Raw genomic sequence first — 21,917 nt, forward strand, 5'->3', positions numbered from 1 at the left:
AAATATTCCCAAGGGAGCAGCAAAGAGGAAACTAGAACACAACACTGAAGCAAAAATTAATGCCTCAGACTTGGAAGCCATTTAACAATCTTCCTGGGATAAAGTCGTTGGGAATTAAAACTGCTACTGAAATTAATTTGCTGGGTATTTGTTCTATTATTTTTTGTAATTTTTAGATAAAACTCACCATTTTACCCATTGTAGACAGTTCAGTATATTTACAATGTTGTGCAACCATCACCATTATCAAATTCCAGACATTTTCATCTCCTCAAAAAAAACAAAAACCCATATCCATTAGGCAGTCATTCCTAATTCCCTCTCCCCCAGCAACAACCAGTAATCTACTGTCTCTATGGATTTGCCTGGACAATTTATATGAATGGAATTATACAAGTGGCTTTTAGAGTCTGGCTATTAGAGTCTGACTTTTTTCATTCAGCATGTTTTCAAGGTTTATCCATGTTGTAGCATATATCAGTACTTCATTCCTTTTCATGGCTGAGCAATACTCCATTGCTACCCCACACTTTATCTATTCATCTGTGGATGGACATTTGGGTTGTTTGCACTTTGGGAATATTATTGAATAATGCTGCCATGACCATTCTTTTGCAAGGTGTTTGTGTGTTTTTAACATGTTCAGGAACTGCCAGACCGTTTTCCAGAGCAGTTGTACTATTTAACATTCCTGTCAGCAACATATGAGAGTTGCAGCTTCAGCTTTTAAACCTCAGGGTTTTAAAGGGGAAAGGGAGAGAGCAGCCTGGTGACAATTTGAGGAAAATAAACCTTGTGCCTTTAAAATACAGAGAGCACCAATGACCTACCAGTGTCCCCTGCCCCTTGACTTTTCCACACACCCATTCTGACCTGCCAAGCCCACAGCTGAGGGCCAGTGTGCCTCACCCAGACAAGGTCTGAGGTCAGCCACTGACTCCTCCCTCTGTGCCCCACACCCAGTACAGAGCCTAAGGGGCTTCTGTTAACTCACCACACTCAGGCCTTTCTGTCCCAAGGCTTCCATCCTGATTTGCCTGCCATTAAGCTTCCCTTACAAGTTCTGCTCAAGTTGCTAACAAAGTGTGTCAGTTTATATGCCATACCTCTTCTAACATCATTTGAAATGCAAAGGAATTGAAAATGTGGATGACCACAGTTCATACAAACAAACCAACCACCTTGAGACAAGGCACCGCTGTCCCCGTATGGTTAGGAATACACGTGGGGATAGCTTACCACTCACTGGCTACAGCTCTCGAAATCTGGTCCCCAATTTAATAAGGCATCCCAAGTCTGAACACAGATCCAGACAGTGCCTTCCTCTGCAACGCTAATGCATCTCAGCGTCCTGCCCGAGCTCCCGCCGAGGCCCAAGGCTTCGTAAAGCAGCTGCCGGGACCACATCTCTTACGCGGGTGCTTCGCCCGCCGCCCGCCCCCAGGTGCGCTCCCCTCCCCAGTCGGCTGCCCCGGGGACCTGGGCGCCAGGTGGGAAGCCACGTGGCTCCCGCTTCTCACCGAGACAGCCACACACGTCCGCCAGAGGTCTGCGTTAGCTGGGGCACTGCAGGCCCTACCTGGCCCCCGTGTTTTTTCTGAGAGGATGAGGCGAGCAGCAGAGATGAGCCGGGATGGGTGGGTTCAATGAAAAAGGAAAGGGAAGCCGTGAAGGGGGGGAGGGGGGCACTCGGCACCAGCATCACCTCTACCTTCTGCCACCTCCCAGCAGCCCTCCTGGCTTCTTTTCTGGAGTCCCTTTCACCCTGTGGCTATTTAACCTAGTCCTGTCTCACCCTGAACCTTCTACCTTGAATTCTGACTCATTTGTAACTACCTCAAGTCCTTCAATCCCCAGTATTTCCCTTAAAAATAAATAAAATAAGTAAACCTAACTTCCTCCCCCGCTTAAAATAATAATAATAAATAACAAAGGAAATAGGGTAAATTTTAAAATATGTTCCTCAGGTGTCATCAGACCAGTGGGTCTCAACCTTGATACACATCAGAATCACCTGAAATACTCTGAAAACTAGCGACTCCTCTGCCAACTCTGTAAACTCCGTTTGATTGGCTTAGGTGGCGCGCCGCTCGAGCAGGGTCTAAAATTTCCCCAGGTGATTCCAATGTGCAGCCACAGTTGTGCAGCCAAGATTGCGAAGCACTGCATTAAATGAGTACCTTTCAAAACAACGCAGTTCCATTTGAGCTCCATCAGGTTACTCGATCCAGTTAAGATGTCAATGAAATCTTAAGATACTTAAGAATGTCCACTTGAATCTGATGACTATCAACATTTTTTTAACTTTTTTTTTTGAAGTTATACATGGTCATAATTTAATAGTTCAGTAAGATCTGAGGAAAAACAGTTCCTAGTCCCCTACCTGCCATTTTCCAGCCCCAGAGACAACTCCTTTCAACTTTTTTAACTGATTCTTTTGGTATTTGCATCTTAAAATAAAATGCTTGGATTACCAAATTCTTGATTTTCAGTATGGTCGGTTGTCTTCACACCATGATAATGAAGATTTCTCTTTCCTCCATCTCCTGCCACACAGATTTCTGCCCCACTACCTAATATAGTTACATCACAATTTTGCTTAAATCAATATTCATTTTTACATTATGATTTTGTATGCCAGTCAGAGCTGAGCCATATAACAAACTATGATAAATTCTCCTTTCATGTACATTTCTTTTATTTCCTTGAATTAATAATTTGTCCTTCTTGCCTGTTATATATATTGAACCAAAATAATTACACTGTAATCTGTGCTCCCAAGGTACACCCTCTTGGAATTAGTGTTTTAATAGGGAGCAAAAGAATGACTTAAGAAATAAAGCTCATTTCATTCTAAAAACCAGACATTGGAGCTTTCTAGAAACATATGCATTTCGGCATGATGGTAATTGAATGTTTCCATCACCTGAAAAAAATCAAACAGCTAAAGCAAAAGTAAATCTGATTTAAAAGGTATATATTAGGTTACACATCTAGAAAAGGTTCAGTTTGGCTATAAAATAAGATTCCTGCTGAAAAGTCAGGCAGGGTCAGATCAAAGGGTCCAAGACCATCATCCACCATAAGATCTCCATCCCTTTGGGAACTGGAGTTTCTCCTCCAGCTGAAGACAGAGCAGCTATCCAACCAGAGGCTGATTTCTCAGAAATCAGTTTTCAGGAAAGAGTTGTTGGGTTTACTGTGGTTTGACAGCTGTGACCGGTCTTTACTGCAGCTATTTATATTTTTAAAGTAGCTTTCCAGTAACGGCGAGCAGCCCTCGAGGTTGGCAATTGTCCTAGGAGGCTGGTGACCACAGAGACCATTCTGCTGAGGCCCAGGGTCTGCTCCATAAGGAGATGGAAGGGGGAAGGGAGGGAGGGCACTGGAGAAAAGAAGGGGCCAAAAGATAGCAAGTGGCATGGCCGTGAGGGAGGAGGGGACACCTGCTGGGCTAAGGGCAGCCGGGTGACCTGGCTCTGACTGAGCCAGTGTGTGGGGCAAGCTGGCACCTACGCTGCCTGAGAGGGGCACTCGGATACAGCCCTGCTCTCTGCTGCCTCCCCACATGACCTCCCTCATGGGCACTGAAGAGTGAGCAGTAATTCTTACTAACCCAGGATCCTCTCTTCCTTGGAGGTGGGGGAACTCACCCTATGCTGTTGTCTCCCCCTGGCGGTGAGGTGGAGGCATGCGCGCCCTGGACGCGAGGAGGCATGCTGCCATTGCCCCCAGGCTTCCGGGGTTGAGCTTCTGGGGAACCAGGGTGCTTGGTTTGCCTTCTTTCTGCGCCCAGAGGAGAGAATAAATGAGCACAGAGGCACATGCATGCCCCAGTTACCAGTGTGGTCGCTCCAGCTTATCTTTCTCTTTTTTATTTTGTTATTTATGTTGGGGGGGTTCTTTAATTTGGGGGGGTAGGTAATTAGGTTTATTTATTTTTATTTATTTTTCAACAGAGGTACTGACTGGGATGGAACCCAGGACCTCATGCAGTCTAACCATGCACTCTACCACTGAGCTGTATCCTCCCCCCAAGCTGGTCTTCCTGTGAAGAGAACTGAAATTCTCAAACTTAGCTCTTTACCTGTTGAAGCTAGATTTTTTAAATGACTTATTCATTTAACTTTATGTACAATTAGGCCCTCACCATTTTTTTTTTAACAACTGGGTCCTTTTTAGGTGGCACAGCCACTTATGTTATTTTTGTATTTCTATTATGGAGAATTTCAAAAATACAAATTTGGAGGAAAGGACACAATGAATCCTCATACCCTAAAATCCAGCTTCAGCAATGATTAACTCACAACCAGTCTTTTCTCATCTCTACCCTCCCTTCCACCCCAGCACTTCATGCAAGCAAATCCCAGCCACTCCATGCCAGCTCCTGAGTTCTTTGCTCTGCACGCAGTGGTCTTCAAGTGGTCTTTTCTGGTGTGACAAAATGTGCCAGGTTCATCCCGGGACACCTTTGCTGTCCCAGTGGAATCAGCCATTTCCTTTAAATAAGACATAGTACTTAGAGAACACAGTCTGGGTTCTCCGGGTGCTGATGCAGCTGAGCTGATCACTGCTTCTAGGATATAGTGCCCACTTTGGTGTTGTTTTCAGGCTCTAGTAAACATCTGGGCTCCCATAACTACAACAGGCCACACTTGGCATTGACTTCACTCAGAATAAGGATACAAGGACAGGAAACACAGCTCACCAGCAGGGCGGTGGCAGACATTTCTCTAGGGATCCCCACCCACTGTCGCCTGGAGGTCATCAAAAGGGCATGACTGCCTGTTGACCTATGAGCAGGACCCAGGCAACCAGAGGTTCCTTATGCCCTCCCGTGTCCTTGGGATGTACTCCCTTCCTACTGTTCCCACAGCAGGAGCGGTTCCAAGGATGCAGCCTTGAGAGAGTAAGGTGATGGTGGTGTTGAGACCATCTGAAACTGTACATGACTGAAACGCAAGGCAGTCAGTCCAGTTAGTCCTCTGTATCCACGGGTTCCACATCCTTGTATTTAACCAACCTCAGATGGAAAATATTCAGGAAAAAAAAATTCCAGAAAGTTCCAAAAAGCAAAACTTGAATTTGCAGGTGGGCCAGCAACTATTTACATAGTGTTTACATTGTATTAGGTATGAGAAGTCATCTAAAGATGATTTAAAGCATAAGGGAGGGTAAGCACATACACTGTGTGCAAATACTATGCCATTTTAGGTAAAGGACTAGAGCATTCATGGATTTTGGTATCTGAGGGGGTCCTGGAACCAATTCCCTACGGATACCGAGGGACAGCTGTATAAACTTCCAAGTCTCCAGCAGACAGGTGCGGAGATCTACTCATCTTTCGGCATCCCAAGACAAGCCTGGTATGTAAGTCATCTTGTTTATTAAAACCTGCCACCTACCAATCTGAAGCAGCCTGCCTCTTTCTTTGGTCTCTCCTTGCTCTCCATGTATGGGGGCCAGTTTGCGAACCAACACCACCTCCCTTCATAGTTGCCAGATAAATTACAGGATACCCAATTAGACTTGAATTTCAGATAAACAACGAATATAAACCTCACATCCCAATTAGAAACCAATATCCCAATGTTAGTAATTTTTTAGTGGGACCAACTGGCTTCCCTGTCCCCTCAAGAGACATCCAGTTTCAAGAGTCAGGATTCTCAGGAAACTCCAAAGCCACAGCTTTCCACCAGGTCTTTCTAGTTCATTCGCTGTCCTCACTGTCCAGATGCACTGGGTCATTTTCACCACAAGCAGTGTTGCCTAGTAACACAGCTGACATTTCACCTTTATTAGATTTGCTGGAGAACAGAGCTATAAAAAGTAAACTCTACAGAGAATAAGAAATAAAAATTGTAAATCCCTTTATGTATAGGCATTTTCAGTGGTCAGAGCTAGGACAAAATAGATGATAGATGACAAAGGGAAAACTCAGTTTTCCACCTGAGTAGGGAAAAACCTGGTAATTTCCTACTGTGTCTTTCTTTCTTGTGTGTCTCCTTTACTACTCATATGAAACACTTCACTTCTGGTCACCAGATGGGTAAATGTTTTCCCCCCACATGAAGCCGTTCTTTATGACACCACCTACACCTAATTGGGTGCCCTACAACTCAGCTTAATTCTGACACTGTTACTTGCAGATAGTGTCAGACCCTGAACCAAGCAGGACACTGTGGGGCCCTCTCAGTTACAAAAGCCTTTCCATGTCCCCCATTTCTTGTTTGCAAGAAAAAGTCTTCAGCCTTCTAGACCTTCCCTGAGTTCCAAAGGGCAGATTCAAACAATTATTAGGGAAGTGAGGGAATGTAGAAACAAAGGAAAAGCAGTCAAGAAACAATAGTGCAGAGGGGAGGGTGGAGCTCAGTGGTAGAGCAAGTGCTTAGCATGCACAAGGTCCTGGGTTCAATCCCCAGTACCTCCATTAAGAAATAAATATATAAGTAAATAAACCTAATTACCTCCCCCCACCCAAAATAAAAAAAGAAACAACAGTGCAGTGATAAAACATAGTCCTAGTTTCTCCTCGAAGGCTAGACAGAACAAGCTGATACATATGTCGGGGTTCTCCTGCAGGAACGAAGTGTCCCCACCAAGTGGAGGTTGGAAACTTCAGGCTGAACACAAACACAGAGACTCTAGATGGGTCAGAACCAGGCTGCTGACTGAGACTCCTGAAACTCCACCCTGTTACCTCACCACTATCCAATCAGAAGAGAGTCATGCATCTTACAGCCTGTCCCCCAAAATCTGCCTTTAAAAACTCTTCCCTAAAGACCACCACTGGGGACCTTGGGTCTTCTGAGCACAAGTAACCCGGCCCTTGCAACCCTTGCAATAGACTTTTGTCTACTCCAAACTCCACCTTTTCAGTTTGTTCGGCTTCACTGTGCATCAGACACATGAACTTGAGTTTAACAGCAGCAACCCCACACGTTGAGAACTCAGTCCTACGAGACTGCTCCCTGCACCCCCCCACCCCCACACACCCTTCAGATGTCAACTGCAAGTCCAGGTTATCACCTGTGCTTCTGATGACCAACCAGTTACAGATCAGAGGTTTCAAAGACCCCCCTCCTTGGGTTCAATTAATTTGCTAGAGAGCAGCTCACAGAACTCAGAGAAACATTTCACCTATTAGATCACCAGTTTATTATAAAAGGATATAACTCAGGAACAGCCAGGTGGGAGACAGACACAGGGAATGGGCACACAGCTTCCATGCTGCCTGAGCTCACCACTCTCAACACCTCTCCACATGTTCGCCACCCTGGAAGCTCTCAGAACCCTGATCTTTTCAGTTTTTACAGACGCTTTTTTACCTAGGCCTACCTGATTAAATCACTAGTCATTGGCAATTGACTTCAGCTGTTAGCCCCTCTCCCTTTGAGGTCCGGGGATTTGGTTGGTTCCCCTGGCAACCAGCCACCATCCTCAGGTGCAGCCTATAAGTTATCTTGCTAACACATCAAAAGACACGTGTATTGCTCTCATCACTTATGAAATTTCAAAGGTTCTAAGAGTGCTGAGCCAGAAACAGAGACGAAGACCAAATATATATTTCTTGTTATAAGTCACAAGATCATAGGTAGACAGAGGTGATTCATAGACATAGAGATTGATAGATACGGATAAATCACATTATGAGTTCATATTGTTACTTCCAATTCCACTGCAGCATTATAAGGTTTTTATTTAAATGTGTTGATCTTCACCACCTCCTTTCCCTCCATGCTGAAAATCCCAGTTCTCAACTCACAAACACTCATTTACATTTTCCCACAACACACATCCAACAGTCTTGAGATAAGAACATCAATGCTACCACTTATGACACAGTTTAGGATATTTCTACAGTTCTTTTTGTCCTGAGGGATGAATAATCAAATAACTCCATTATAAGGTTGTTAGAGCAGGCAGACCGCTAGATATGCGCAGAGAAAAGGGGCACAGGGCCAAATGGCAGGAAACCATACATCTTGTAGACAACAGGGGTCCTTAGGTAAAGAAAAGCAGGAACCTCCGGACTGATAGGAAACACACATTTTGAGGTGGTAAGTGTCCTGGAGGCAGACAAAGAAAGGTGGGAAAAGGCAGGAATCTCTGGTGTCCAAACGTAACCTTTTGCTCATTTGCTCTTATTACAAAAAAGTTAGCCTTACGGGTAAGAAGTTCCCATCGTGCACCAACACCATGGCACTTCCAGTCCAGACTAACTAAGGACAAAAATCCCTCCTCCCCTGGAGCTGGTGGAGCTGGGATGAAAATTAGAAAATAATACCCCAGCCCTTCCCTCCCCAGTGACCATTCTGCCCATTTTCACACCCCGTCTAAGCAACTTGCCAAAGAAACTCAGGGCGGCCGCTCACCTGAGTTTGCTTGTCCTCCCCTTGCGAGCGTACTATCGCTTAATAAACCCTGGCTTTGCTTTCTTGGCCTCTGCGTTTCATCTCTGAATTCCTGCAACAAGACAGTGAGCCTACTCTCCAGTAACAAAGTCACTGGGAAGAGTTCTTTTTTTATATGGTTATAAAGAACGGTCAGGGAGGAAGAAATTTTCCTCTACCTTTCTAGGTCCCTCTGGCTCATTTAAGAATTAAATTGACACAAGAAAGATTTGTTACCAAACCAAATTTGGGTCCGCTCGCCTGGGCGCAGTAAAGCCAATCTTTTGGCACTAGGCTGCGGCGACAGAAAGTGCAGCGTTTACTGTAAAGGCGCCAACACAAAGAGCTCAGTCGGCTCGGGCTCTAAAACCCCTAACCCGCCTGCAGAGCAGTTTTAAAGGCCAGGTGGGGGTGGGCCGTCCCAGGGACGGTGATCAGCTCGTGCACGACTCTCTGATTGGTTGATGGTGAGGTAGCAGGGCGGAGTCACGTTCTCTCTCCTTAGGCTCCGGGAGACCTGAGGGCTCTGTGCTTCTGGTCATCAAGTAGTTAACCTCTTCCACTTGGTGGTAGTTTTAGCATCTGTAAAGCAACTCAGGAAATGTGCATCAGTACTTGAGAGAGGGGTTAAAGCAGAGGATGTAGGGGAGGGGTCTGCCCTGGGTAGGCCCCAAAGGATCCCGCTCAGTTACAGATTAAGAGGAGAAAATCAAAGTTGAATGACACGTATACATGAAGGGAAAAAAAAAAAAAAAAACAGGAAAACTGAGTAACTCGCCAAAATGGCTGAAACCCTCACCTGAAATACCACCCTCAGAGACAAAAGAGGACGTAGAGAGCGGGGCTTGCGGGAAGTTACGAGGAAAAGCAAGGGTGTAAACTGTAAACAAGGGTGATTGTGATGAAGATTTAAGTCAGTGCCTTCTTTGTTAAGAGCTTCTAGAGATTTGGTCATCCTCCTCTTCTGGACACAGCAAGGGAAATCTTTACAAACGGAGAGTTTCCTTACAAATGTAAATATCTTACAAAAGGGCCATTTCTACTTGGTTTCCAGAGCCCTTTCCACGTCTGCCGTTTTATAGAAAATAACCGCCTTAACGCAAGATACCAAAGAGACATTTTAGGATGGCAAATTCTCCTCCCCTACAAAACTATACTTTTGATACAAAATTCATGTTGCTTTTAATTGTTTAGGGTTTTTTTTTTAATTTGTTGTATAATTATACAAACATTTTCATAGTTGCAAAGCCAAATCTACAACCAAAGTCTGTTCAGAGAATTCTAGTGTTGGGGAGATGAAAGTGCCCCCTGCACCCCTTTTGTGTTCTTCTGGTTGGACTAATAATAAAATTGACAAGGCAGAGGGTGTAGCTCAAGTGGTAGAGCGCATGCTCAGCATGCACAAGGTTCTTCTTCAGGGTCCCCCTGAAAGATCAGCTTCGTTGCACCTTCCTTTTTCACCTTCAGTGTCTGGGCCACGAGGATCCTACACTGTCCCCGACCATTTGCGCAGAACCGGACCCACGGGGGCAAAATTTGGGTGATCGTCAGCCAAGAGTCAATATATAGGAATTGGTTGGGATGCCCTGGGGCCCCGGTAATTACTCTGTACACGGCCCGGATAGTTGGCAGGTCAATTGTGCCTTCTGAGGGCCATCCCACTCCAAAGGTGGGCCAGTCTAGCTTGCACAACGTGCACAATTTTCTTGGTGTCAATTTAATCCCATAGTCTCTTGAGAAGCCCTTTTTGAAATTTTTAATCATGCAATCCAGAACAGTCAGCTTTGACTTTGAGGCCCCCATTATCATTTGACAGATTCTACGACCTATAGGTGTGGGTCTGCTTCCGGCGGCACAGATGGTGACCCCAGTATCTCTATTTCCGCCACTCCTCGAAACAGTGGAGCTCCCAAAAAGCCCGCTGCCTCACCGGGTCTAGCATCTGCTTGGCTGCAAGTGCTGCCGATGTGTCAGGAGGATTCCACGGCAGGCAGGTGTCCCTGAGGCTCTCCCAGGCCTGGACGAGCTCTAGGGGTCCCCACACAAAGTCTTCTCTATAGTCTGAACTGACAAAACACGGGGCCGAGATGGCGGGCCGGTGGCAGAATAAATGAACCAAAAAGGGGACCTCAAAAGAGGGGTGCAGCCAGCCCTGGAGGCTCCCCCTGGCTCAGGTCTTGAGGTCTCAATATTAGACAGAAGGGGCAGTACTGAGGCTGGTTCACTAGTCCCGACAGGATGTCTCTGAGGTCTGATGACAAGGTCGCATCTGAAACTTCCTCAAAGTAGTCCCGTCCCAGTCCCCAAGGGCACAGGGGTCATTTACTCATAGGCTGTTCTATGTCCCTTTCCCTCCCTGTGTAGCCACCCTGTGCTGGTGTCACAAACGAGACAAAGGGAGGGGCTTTCATTGCATCTGCCTGGCAGCTCCCCTCACTGGGACGAAGATGCCTTTTAGCTTTGGCGGGTCAGTATAAACCTGACTCGATCCATACCCGGAGGGGCCGATACCGCCTTGAGCATATGAGGTCGCCACGGAACCGCAGGTTGGGACTCACTCCAACTCCGTAGCAGAGCGCCATGGAGCTACAGGCTCGAATCTGAAGCCCAAGTGAATCAGGTCACACACACATTCACACAAATGCTCAGAGGTTAATTGCACATTTCCCTCCTAATTCTCCAGGGCGTCCCTGACCTGATCTTCCCATCTGGAATACCGTTGGATGGGGAAGCCTGAAGGTAGCGATCAGCCTCCCTTCTGTCCACTGGGATACGACCTGGATAACCTGAATATGGATGCCTCCCGGGGCTCTTACCTCGTCCGGACGTGTTGCCTGGTGAGTTAGTCCGTCCCTCCCTCGAGTCCAGTCGGGGTTCAGCCACCCAGAGGGCTGAACCACCCCTGCGAAGGGGGACCCGGAATACCACTGGGTGACGTGCTGCCTCGTTCGCTTTCGGGGTTCCCATCCTCCAGGCAGTTGCTCCGCTGCCCCGGCGGCTCAAGGGGCCGGCACAGTTGGAAACTCACTGGGGCCTCCAGAAATGTTACATCAAAGTGTTACAGCAACCTGAATTCCGACAACAGGCCAAGCCGACAGTCGGAAGGTTGGAGAACTCAGGTTTATTATGCTGGCGGGCCCAGAGGAATTAACACACCAAGCTCTGGACCCCAACTGTAGGTTTACACAGGCTTTTATAGAGTTTTAGGTTTCCATTTTGTGCTGTATGCAAATGAGGTGTAAGAAATGGACCAATCAGGAGTGGGCTTTGGGAACCAATAGACTCTTAGGGGTAAGTTTCGCTTTCCTAGAACCAAGCCGTTTTACACAGCACAAAAGTGAGATAAAGCTGCTGGGCCAGGCAACCTGATGGCGCCGGTGGGAAAGTAGTGGCCCTGCCTGTGAGTCCTGCTGGTCTTTTCATGGGGCTTCCCACCACAGTAGGACTATGAGCATGTAGTCCCCCAGACCTACTGACACCTAAGGATTAAGAATGTTAACCCCTGTGGCACCACCGTGTTACCTCACCATCAACCAACCAGAGAATCCTGCATGAGCTGATCACGTACCCTGGGACACCCCCTCCCCCACCTGGCCTTTAAAAATGCTTTGCTGAAACCCATTGGAGACTGTGGGTATCTTGGGCACTAGCTGCCCTGGACTCCTTGCTTGACACACCTTCACCACAACCAGGTGTCAGTAGATGAGCTTTATTGCCCATGGGCGAGCAGAACCAAGTTTGGTGTGGTGACAATATAATGCTGAGTCATCCTCCCACAAGGAGTCATTTAGCACCCACCGCGTGCTTGGCGCTGCTCTAGGCATTTGGGATACATCATTGAACAGAACTGACAAGGTCCTGCCTTCTTGGAGCTTACATTGAGGGGGAGAGGGAGAGACATGCAATAACCAATAAATATAAGAAATAAGAAAATCGTTTAATAGTTAAAGGTGATTATTGCCGAAGAAAACAAAAGTGGAGCAGGACGGGGAGGCAGAAGTGCTGAGGGGTGGGGCGAGTGCTGGTTTCAGGGCTAAAAGTGACGCAAAGACTGGAAGACACAGGGCTCAGCCATGCTGACATCAGGAGGAGGAGGACCTCTATGTACAAAAGCACATCTATGACCCTCTGACCTCACCTGGTAAATTTATGTTTTAACTTCCATACTACACGTATATCCTTATGTAGCTTCTTTACACATGTCATATATTTTCATAGAAAATAAAATACTGCAAAGTGTCAACAGTGGCTATCTGCGGAAAGTGGGGTTTTGGTGACTTTTTTAAAAAAAGGTTTTATAGTTTGCTGTATTTGCTACACTTTATAACATGAATAGGCCTGGTTTTATAATCAGGAATAAAACAATATATAACATTACATATTTTAAAAAGCAGAGCGATTCTACCTTTTAACTCCAAAAAGGGTTTTTCTGAAAGGGGCAAGGTGTGCTTTAAAGTTACGAGGTGTCTGACCTCTCTGAGAAGACTGTGTTCTTCCTAAAGGGGGAGACTTGCCTTCAAATAATGAGCCAGCTGAGCCCTGAGTCAGGAGTCAGATTTTAAGGGAGCAATGTGTAAAGGGTAAATCTTGTGAAATTCCACCTCCACACCGAAGAACCATGCTCAGAGTGGCTAAAAAGCTTCTGGCACTCCAACGCCTGCCTCCCTGGTCAGTAATAATATAAAAGTCCACTTTCCCTGAGATCAGTTAGCAAGTACAGTTTTGCAAGGCTTGGACTCAGCAAATACAAGAAGGAAGAGCATGTTCCTTGCCGTTGGGAGTTAATAACTCAACCAGAGAAGTCAAGCTCACTGTTACCTTTTTACTGGGAGAGAAGGAAGAGACCTGTGGGGCAAGGGAGGAGCTGTCAGAGATACATCAATACAGAAGGCAATGTGAATCAGCAGGATGTTATCAGATGCTTGAAAGATGGGTACACAGAGGAGGGAAGGGCTCCCGGGGACGAGGGTGGGTGGAGAAGCAGAGAAAGGCAGAGTCCAGCGAGTACATACAGGCAGCACGGGTAGTACTATGAAAAGGCTCTGACCTGAACTGGCACTGGGGATTTTGCAACCTAATGACCCCAAGGAAGGGGTTACCAGGAATTGCACTCCTGGCCACAGGTCTCTTAGCGAACCTGACCTACATGAAACCAAAGAGCAAAGAGACGCCTGTGGCTCATGATGCTGACGCAGTCATTGCATTGTTGCCAGCCAGTCTGGCTTGCAAGTGTTTACTTACTGGGTCGAAGAGGGAAGCTGGGTGCACTCCCACTTCCATCGCCAAGGCTTGCTTCCCTGTGTGCTCAGGAACATAGCGGGGCAGGTCCTGGCCAGAGGACTGGGGAACGAAGGTGAACAAGACATGCCCCTGGGGGAAAATGTACTTTTCTCATCCCAGTGCACAATGTGATGGGAAGAGAGAAGAGGACCACCCAACCCAACCTTGGGATCAGGGAAGGCTTCCTGGAGGAGATGGTACTTGAGCTAGTTGGGAAGGACATGGGAGTCTGGGAGGAGGAAAGGGTTCCAGGCAGAGGGAGCAGCACAGGAGAGAAATGGGGCATCCATTCATGCAAGCAGCTCAGCCTGGCTGGAGCCTGGAGTGAGCACGTGGACTTGGTGAGAGGCAACACTGGCATGGAGGCCACTTTCTCTGGAAGGCAATGGGAAACTTTGAAGGTTTTAAACAGTGAAATTAGCTGATCATCGACATGGCATTTTGCCAAAGTCACCAGTGACCTCGTGTTGCCAAACCCATCGGGCACTTTTCAGTCTGCATCTCATGTGACTTCCCGCAGTACCATTTGGTACTGCTGCCCTCTCCCTCTATCTCACATCTTGACTTCTCAGGCACCACATCTTCCTGGCTTTCTCTCTATCTCTCCAGTCACTTCTCAGCTTTCACTTTGACTGTTCCTCCCCTCTCTGGCTCTGCATATTGGTGTCCCACAGGGCCTTGTCTTGGCTGCCTCTCACCATTCACTCTTGCTCTCAACAATCTCATTTATTCCCATGGCTTCCCATGCATCTATTGTACATAATAACATCAGGGGAGAGGGGAGTGTCCAGAATCAAGCGTAGGGTCCTGTCTTCTGGGAGTCATGCTGAGCCTGCATGTTCATACTGAATTATGAGCAACTGTGGGATGAGTCAGGGTGGAAAGGGTCAGAATGAGTAGTTCAGGGATAAGCAGAAGCAGGTAAAGGAGGGGGAGGACAGTTGCTGGTTAGCACAGTCAGCGTCCTGGATAGCAGAGAACACAGCTCACTGTTCTCAGGTGTGGAGGGAGTGGTAGACACTGTGATGATGTGCATTAAAAGACCGAGTTCAAGGTCTGATAAGAGTGTGATTACAGGGAGCTGCAGGAAAGATGGGCATTCCCAACTGATTCCAAAGTCCAGGAAGTCACCAATGGCAGGGACCCAGGCCACAAGAGCAAGGCCAGAGGGCTGGTGGCCTCTGGCCTGGCCTGAACCTTGTCTGTAGTGTGGGCAGGCAGGCATCCAAGGATGTGCTGCCATCCTGGGGCACAAAGTCTTGTGGGTGTTGGTGGGCCCTGTGTGCAGTCCATACCACACTGACACATTCGTGATGAGGCAGGGAAATTACAAATCATTCCTGGTCCCTTCTGTTTTTCAACCTTACATGCCAATAGGACAGAGAATTTCTCAAGGCTCCAACATGGTAGCCACTGATAAAGAAATTTTGTTTTGTGCCTCAGCAGGAGTAAGGTTGCAATCAAGATCCAAAATTGTCTGAGTACGTGTTTATGGCATTTACAGTTAGTAGGAACAGGTAGATTATTCAGTAAATGGTGTTAGAACAATTGGCTATTTAGAAAAAAATTAAGTTAGAGTCCCACCTTAATATCACACACACAAATAAATCCAATAATTAGTAATTAACTTTACAACTTCCCACAAAAATAAAAGCCCAGGCCGAGATGACTTCACTGATGAATTCTACCAAACATTCAAAGAAGAATTAATACCAATCTTTCACAAACTCTTCCAAAAAATAGAAGAAGGAATATTTTCTAACTCATTCTGTGAAAAGGTAACCCACAGAATGGGAGAAAATATTTGCAAATCATTTACCTGATAAGGGATCTGTACCTAGAATATGTAAAGAACTCTCACAACTCAATAATAAAAAGGCAACCCAATTTAAAAATGGGCAAAGGATCTGGGTAGATGTTTCTCCAATGAAGATACAAAAACACCCAATATATACATGAAAATATCTCAACTTCATTAGTCTCATTAGGGAAGTGGAAATCAAAATCACAATAAGACATCACTTCACACTTACTAGGATGGCTATAATGAAAAAAAACAAACAGACAATAACAAGCATTGGCAAAGATGTGGAGAAATTGGAACCCTCAAACATTGTCGGTGGTAATGCGAAGATCACATCTTAATATATATGCAGCATCATTCACAATGGTGAAAACAAACCAAATGTCTACCAAGTGATGAAAGGATAAGCAAATTGTGGTCTATCTATATAATGGAACATTATTTGGCAAAAAAAGAAATGAAGTACATACATGCTACAATATGGATGAACCTTGAAAACATTATGCACTGAAACATTATTCGTGGTTGCAGGGGAATGGAGAAGGGGTGGAGATTGGGGAATGACTGCTAACGGGACAGGGTTTCTTTAGGAGAGATGAAAATATTCTGAAATTAGAGTGTGGTGATGGTTGTATAACCCTGTGAATATAGAAAAAATTATTTTATTGTGCACATTTAAAAGGGCACATTGTATGTTATATAAATTATATCAGAATTAAGCTGATGAATAAATATGAGGTAGACTGAAGATATAAATGTAAAATAACCCTTACAAAGAAAATATAGATGACCTAATCAATAATTTTGGTGTGGGGAAGGCCCTTCTAAGTACAATACTAAACTCAGAGTATATAAAAGACAATATTAACAGATCCAGTACATTGAAATAAACAATCTTCAATGTAGAAAGACACTATAAAAATTTAAATACATATTTTTCATAAATGAATTTTGCAACATGAGAAGCAAATGTATTTAGAGAATAGTCTTTAAAAATTATTATGAAAAAGATAAATGCCCCAATAATATTCAGTGCTGGCCAGAATGTGGGAAAAGGGGCACTCATGTGGAGAAACAGTGAGTATGAATTAGTGCAGCCGTTTGGAGGGTAATTTGGTGTCCAGGAGTGACCTGCAAAACATTTCCGATGGCTGAGAAGCACCAGCTGAGAATAGCCCACCTACCACACTGAGGCAGGCAGGCTGAGCATCAGTCCCGGGGGATCCATTGAAACGGTCAATGTAAACAGGCTTTGGTCCCAGCATTTCTACTTCTAGAATTGTATCCTCAGATATGCTGCAAAGTCACACAAAGAATGTTTACTACAGCTGTGTCTATAATAGTAAATAAATAATGTCCATTCATAGGAAATTGATTATATAAATGATGCACCCTCACCATCAGATACTGTGGAGCCATTAAAATAATAGCATAACTCGATTCCTGCTGACATAGAAAGATGCTTGAAGTGCATTGTTAGAGAAGGAAAGTAAGTTACAGAATAGTATGTGTAATGTGATCCCAATTTTGAAAAAATAATGATATATGTTTGTATATGCATAGAAAAAAGTCAGGATAAATGCACAATCAACTATCCTGTGAGCACCGGATAGTTGGAGGGGAGAGAGTGTACAGAGAGGGAGAAAAAGGGAAATTACCTTATGGACCTTTGAATTATTTTCATACTTTCATAAATGTGGAAAAATAAAGGAATTATCTTCAGAGAATACAAGGAAGGAAGCAGAGAGGGTGAGAGGGAGGGTACAAAGTATGAAGAGTAATTAACAGTGCTTTTACCCAGGTGATAGGGTCATGGGGGATTTTTCCCATTTGCTTATCTGTATTTTCTAATTTTTCAATGTTTTTATTAATTGTTAAAAAAAATAGAAGTAAAAGAACTCTTTATGCCTTTCCACTCACTAGTTAAGATGGGTAAGGAAAGGACTGATGATGTGGGTGCAAAAGGAGACAGTTTCTAAACGATGAAGACATTTGATAATGATGAGAGAGTTGGTGATGGAAACACGCAGAAGAATAAAATCCCAAGTCGCATGCTTAGTAATCATGAAAGTGTCTCTTTGAGACATTAGGACCTCAAAATTTTAACGTATACTTTGTGAAACATGGGCTTGAACTTCTAAAGTTCTATTATGCTAATTGATCATTAAAGACAAGAGAACTCAAATCACATCTGTGAGTCCAGATGGTGTATAAGGTAACATTTTAATTTGTTAGAAATCTTAGAACTCCTTTGTGTTTTCTCCTGCTGTGCATGAAGGTAGCTAAATCAATGAGTCAGGTAGGCTCCCAGTCTTAAAGCAGTATGGGCAAGGAAGTTTATTCCAACAATATGGCAGTTTTGAAAAACAATCATTTTTTAAACTCTAAAAAGGGTATTTGCATATGTTGTGTATATTGTGTATATATCTGTATCTGTATGTATATAAAATAGGAATACAATGTAAGGACACAGATGATTACCAGGCATGTATGTTGGGGCTTTCTGAGAGGAACAGTAGACAATGGGGGAGAACCAAGCAAAGAAAATTAAATGCACTAAAAATGTGTGAAATTACATTTATGTATTTGTGTTAAGTCAAAAATAGATTCAACAAATATCTGAGGATTTGCTATATGCAGGCCCTGATCTGGGTGCTAAGGTACATCAGTGAAAGACTCTAACAAACATCCCTATACTCATGAAGCTTATAGTCCAGAAGATAATAGACTGCAGGCATAATACGTTGGGAAATCATAAATTATGCAACTGTGGTGACATATAAGGAGATAACATAAGTAAAAATACCAAGTGAATGAGTAGAAAACCTACACTTCTCCTGTGTGTCTTTCCTTTCCTCTCACTCTACCACCACACACACAACACTGACACCAGATGGATTTTCCAATGCTGCAACACCAGCTGGGTATCCCAAAATCTAACTCAATTCTGACACAGTCTACCTGGAGAGAGCATCATATCCCACAGGTTAAGGGTTCAGTCCCACAAGACTGCCCCCACTTCAGATGCCAATCACAAGGTCCCAGAGCACCTGCGCCTTCTGTCTGACTTGGCTACAAATTGGGGGTTTCCCATGACCTCCTCCCCTTTGGATTTAATTATTGCTGGAACAGCTCATAGAACTCAAGGAAACACTTTTGTTTATCAGTTTATTACATAATAAGGGATATGATCAAGGACACAGATAAACCACCTGATGAAGAGATACACAGGTGAAGCCTGGGAGGGTCCTGAGCATAGGAGCTTCTTCCCCGTGGCGCTGGGTGCATCACCATCCCAGTATGTAGATGTGTTTACCAACCCAGAAGCTCTCTGAACCCCGCACTTTTAGGATTTTTATGGAGGATCGATCATTAACTCCATTTCCAGCCCCTCCCCTACCTCTGGAGAATGGAGAGTGGGGCTGAAAACTTCGAGCTTCTGATCACGGCTGGGTCTTTCTAGTGACCAGCCCCCCATCCAGGAGCCCACCAAAAGACACTCCATTAAAACAAAGGACACTGCTGTCACCCAGGAAATTCCAAGGGATTTAGGAACTCTGTGTCAGAACTGGGGTCAAAGACCAAATGTTAACAACACAAGATGCTCCTCATGGTCTTATCACTTAGGAAATAACAAGGTTTTAAAAACTCTTTGCCAGAAACCTGGGGCAGAGATCAAGATATATATTTCTATTATCTCACAATGAAGAAATATAATTTTAAGAATTGTAATTAATGGTTAAGTGATAGGTGTATAAAAATTAAATTAAAAGAACATATAAAGGGGGAGGATATAGCTCAGTGGCAGAACATGTGCTTAGCATGTATGAGGTCCTGGGTTCAATCCCCAGTACTTCTATTAAAAATTTTTTTTAATAAATAAATAAACAATTTCTGACCTCCCAAAAGAACATATACACGTATTTTAAAACTAAAGTAAGAAATTGCTATATCAGTAATTCAATATTTAATACCACCAACAAAAAAAGAAATATATTGAACGGTGTGACATTTAGCAGAGGATTTAAGGAAATTTTTATTCTAATAATAGAAAAAAAAACTGAAAAGAACACCTAAGAATTAGGTGGCCTAATTCTAGTCCTGATTCCACCACTGCCCAAACTTGGGCGAGTTACTTGATTTTTCTATTTCTATATCCTTAACTTGCAAATGGAGACAATATCTGGTCTACTTGCTCTCCTAGGGTTATTTTGAGACTCACGTGAAGTATAGAAGTATGCTCTAGAAATCATCAAACATTGTACACAAGAATTGTGATTGATAAAGCTTTAGGTTGCTTTGATGAACCCAACAAGAGACAAGCCAGTGAAATCAATGCCTGGAGGACCCCAGTGGGTCCAATTAGAGAAGCATTGCCCTTCAGAATGGTCGACAGGTGACTAAAATACAAGAAGCAGGAGAGGGTTTGTTACCATATGTTGCAGGCACACAGGGGGACAGTCAGCTAAAAACAACCCTCCTACCTGCCTTCCGCTCTCCTTTAACAGGGGTTGACTCCCAGCAGCAGTGTTTCCCCAACACAGTTCTGCCACCTGGTCATATAGTTAACTGGGAGTGGACCAATATGGTTTTTTCCCAGAGAAACTTTAAAGTAAAAGAGAGAAATAGAGGGATGGACAGCTAGACAGAAGAATTCTGTAGAGCCAGAACAGTTGCATTTGAAGTTGGAGCTATGAGCAGCCATCTTTGGACCAGGAAGCCTCGTTGATCTAGAAAGAATGAGGCAGAGCTGAGAAACAGCCCAAACCTCCTTGGGCTGCTGGTACCCTCCAGCCTGGTTCTGGTTCTTCTTGAGACCCAGTTCTTGGGCTCCTTGAGTCATCCTTGAATCCTGATAAATATTCATAGTCTAGCATGAGATAGTTTCTGTTGTCAAAGATCCTTAACTAAACATATAATCTAGGCCAGGCTCATTTGGCAGGATTACGATTCACAGGCATAGAACAGGGGAGTTAAAAAATAAACCACCTTGCACTGGCTTAACTGGATCATGAACATATTGTGCAATGCTGACAAGTAGAGTCATTCCAACAAAGAGAACAGGAAAATAGGTAAGCAGCTGAGTCAGGAGCAATACAGTCGTCCAGTTAAACTGCACCCACATTTGAAAATGCAATTCAGGATAATGAGCCTGCAGGACCAGACAGTATTTTCGGAGAATTTCTGCTTGCTTGTTCGGAGAGTCACCGCAAAGGAACCTCAAAGTTACAGACTCCACACTGCAAATTACAGATAGTTGGAGAATCATCAACACTATAACTTAACCTCAAAACTATTAAGCAAACCTCAGAAATATCAGTAGAATCTCACTGCCCCTGATTCCTATCAGCCTAGAAGGAATTTAGACAATAGCAGTCATCATTCATTTCCTTCATGACTTCATTCATTCAACGACTACTGAGTGCTTACTATGTGCCAAGCACTGTGCTAGGGGCTGGGGATACAGCTGGGAGCAAAACTGATGAAGTTCTTGCCTCAAGGAGCTTATGGTCTAAGTGGAGGGAGAGAGATGATATAAAATCAGGATATAACATGTGGGTGTATGTGCTGGAAAGACAAATCAAGCAGGGCAGGTGTGCAGGGATGGTGGCTATGTGTTATTTTACATACACGGGTCAGGCACAGCCTCTGAAATAAGGTGTATTTGAACAGACTTCTAAGACAGCAGGAGAAAGTGATGCAGCTCTCTGGGCCAAGAGCTTTCCAGACGGAGGGAAGGGCTAGTAAACACCCTAAGGCTGGAGCCAGTGGGAGCCTGTATGATTGGAGCCATGTGAGCTGGGCAAGGGGTGGTGGAGGGTGCCTTGTAGGCCTCGGTAAGGACTTTCACATTTACTCTGAGGAGGGGAGGAGTCACTGAGATTTTTGGGTCACTAGAAGAGTGACATGGTCTGACTTAGGATTTAAAAGGCTCACCTGGCTGCTGCATTGAGACAAACTGTAGGGGAGCCAGGGAGAACAGTTAGGAAGCTATGGCCGGAGTCCAGCAGACACATGGTGGTGGATTAGATCACGCAGCAGCCATGGTGATGGTGAGAAGCAGTCTGACTCTGTATAGTGTCGAAGACTCACTGAGGGATTGGATGTGGGTTTTCCAAGAAAGGAGTACAAAATGACTTGTAGGCTTTTGGCTTCCAATGAAGATGCTCCTTCTCAATGCAATATGGACTATTTTTACAGCAAGTACAGAAAGTGGATACAAACGCAGTCTGGTCTTCATGGATCTGAGAGCTGCCTGTGCTGAAGTAGCTCAAGCAAGGGTCTGGGCTGACACAGACCGAAAACTGGAGCCAGGCATTGGGCAGAGCTGATGAACAATGTGACTGGAACAGAAGGCATCTGTAGGTCAAAGCCAGATGTTAAGATACCAAGATAAGGGGAAATACTGAAAGCAAAGTCAAGGCCAGAGTTCAGTTTCA

General features: G+C 44.7%; 2 long non-coding RNA genes across 2 annotated transcripts in view; one reads left to right on the forward strand and one right to left on the reverse strand.

Moving 5' to 3' along the window:
- LOC140696790 (uncharacterized) overlaps positions 1–10,720 on the reverse strand; it is an 18,099-nt gene extending 7,379 nt beyond the window's left edge. The window contains exons 1-2 of the long non-coding RNA XR_012073303.1: positions 9,193–10,720; positions 8,376–8,975 (exon numbers count right to left, since the gene is read on the reverse strand). This is a non-coding gene — a long non-coding RNA (uncharacterized lncRNA). The remainder of the gene's footprint in view (positions 1–8,375; positions 8,976–9,192) is intronic.
- Positions 10,721–10,871: 151 nt separating this feature from the next.
- Positions 10,872–21,917, forward strand: part of LOC140696789 (uncharacterized) — a 65,948-nt gene continuing 54,902 nt past the window's right edge. The window contains exons 1-2 of the long non-coding RNA XR_012073302.1: positions 10,872–10,939; positions 11,077–11,230. This is a non-coding gene — a long non-coding RNA (uncharacterized lncRNA). The remainder of the gene's footprint in view (positions 10,940–11,076; positions 11,231–21,917) is intronic.

The sequence above is a fragment of the Vicugna pacos genome, chromosome 6, assembly GCF_048564905.1.
Source record: "Vicugna pacos chromosome 6, VicPac4, whole genome shotgun sequence".
In the NCBI taxonomy this organism is placed as follows: domain Eukaryota; kingdom Metazoa; phylum Chordata; class Mammalia; order Artiodactyla; family Camelidae; genus Vicugna; species Vicugna pacos.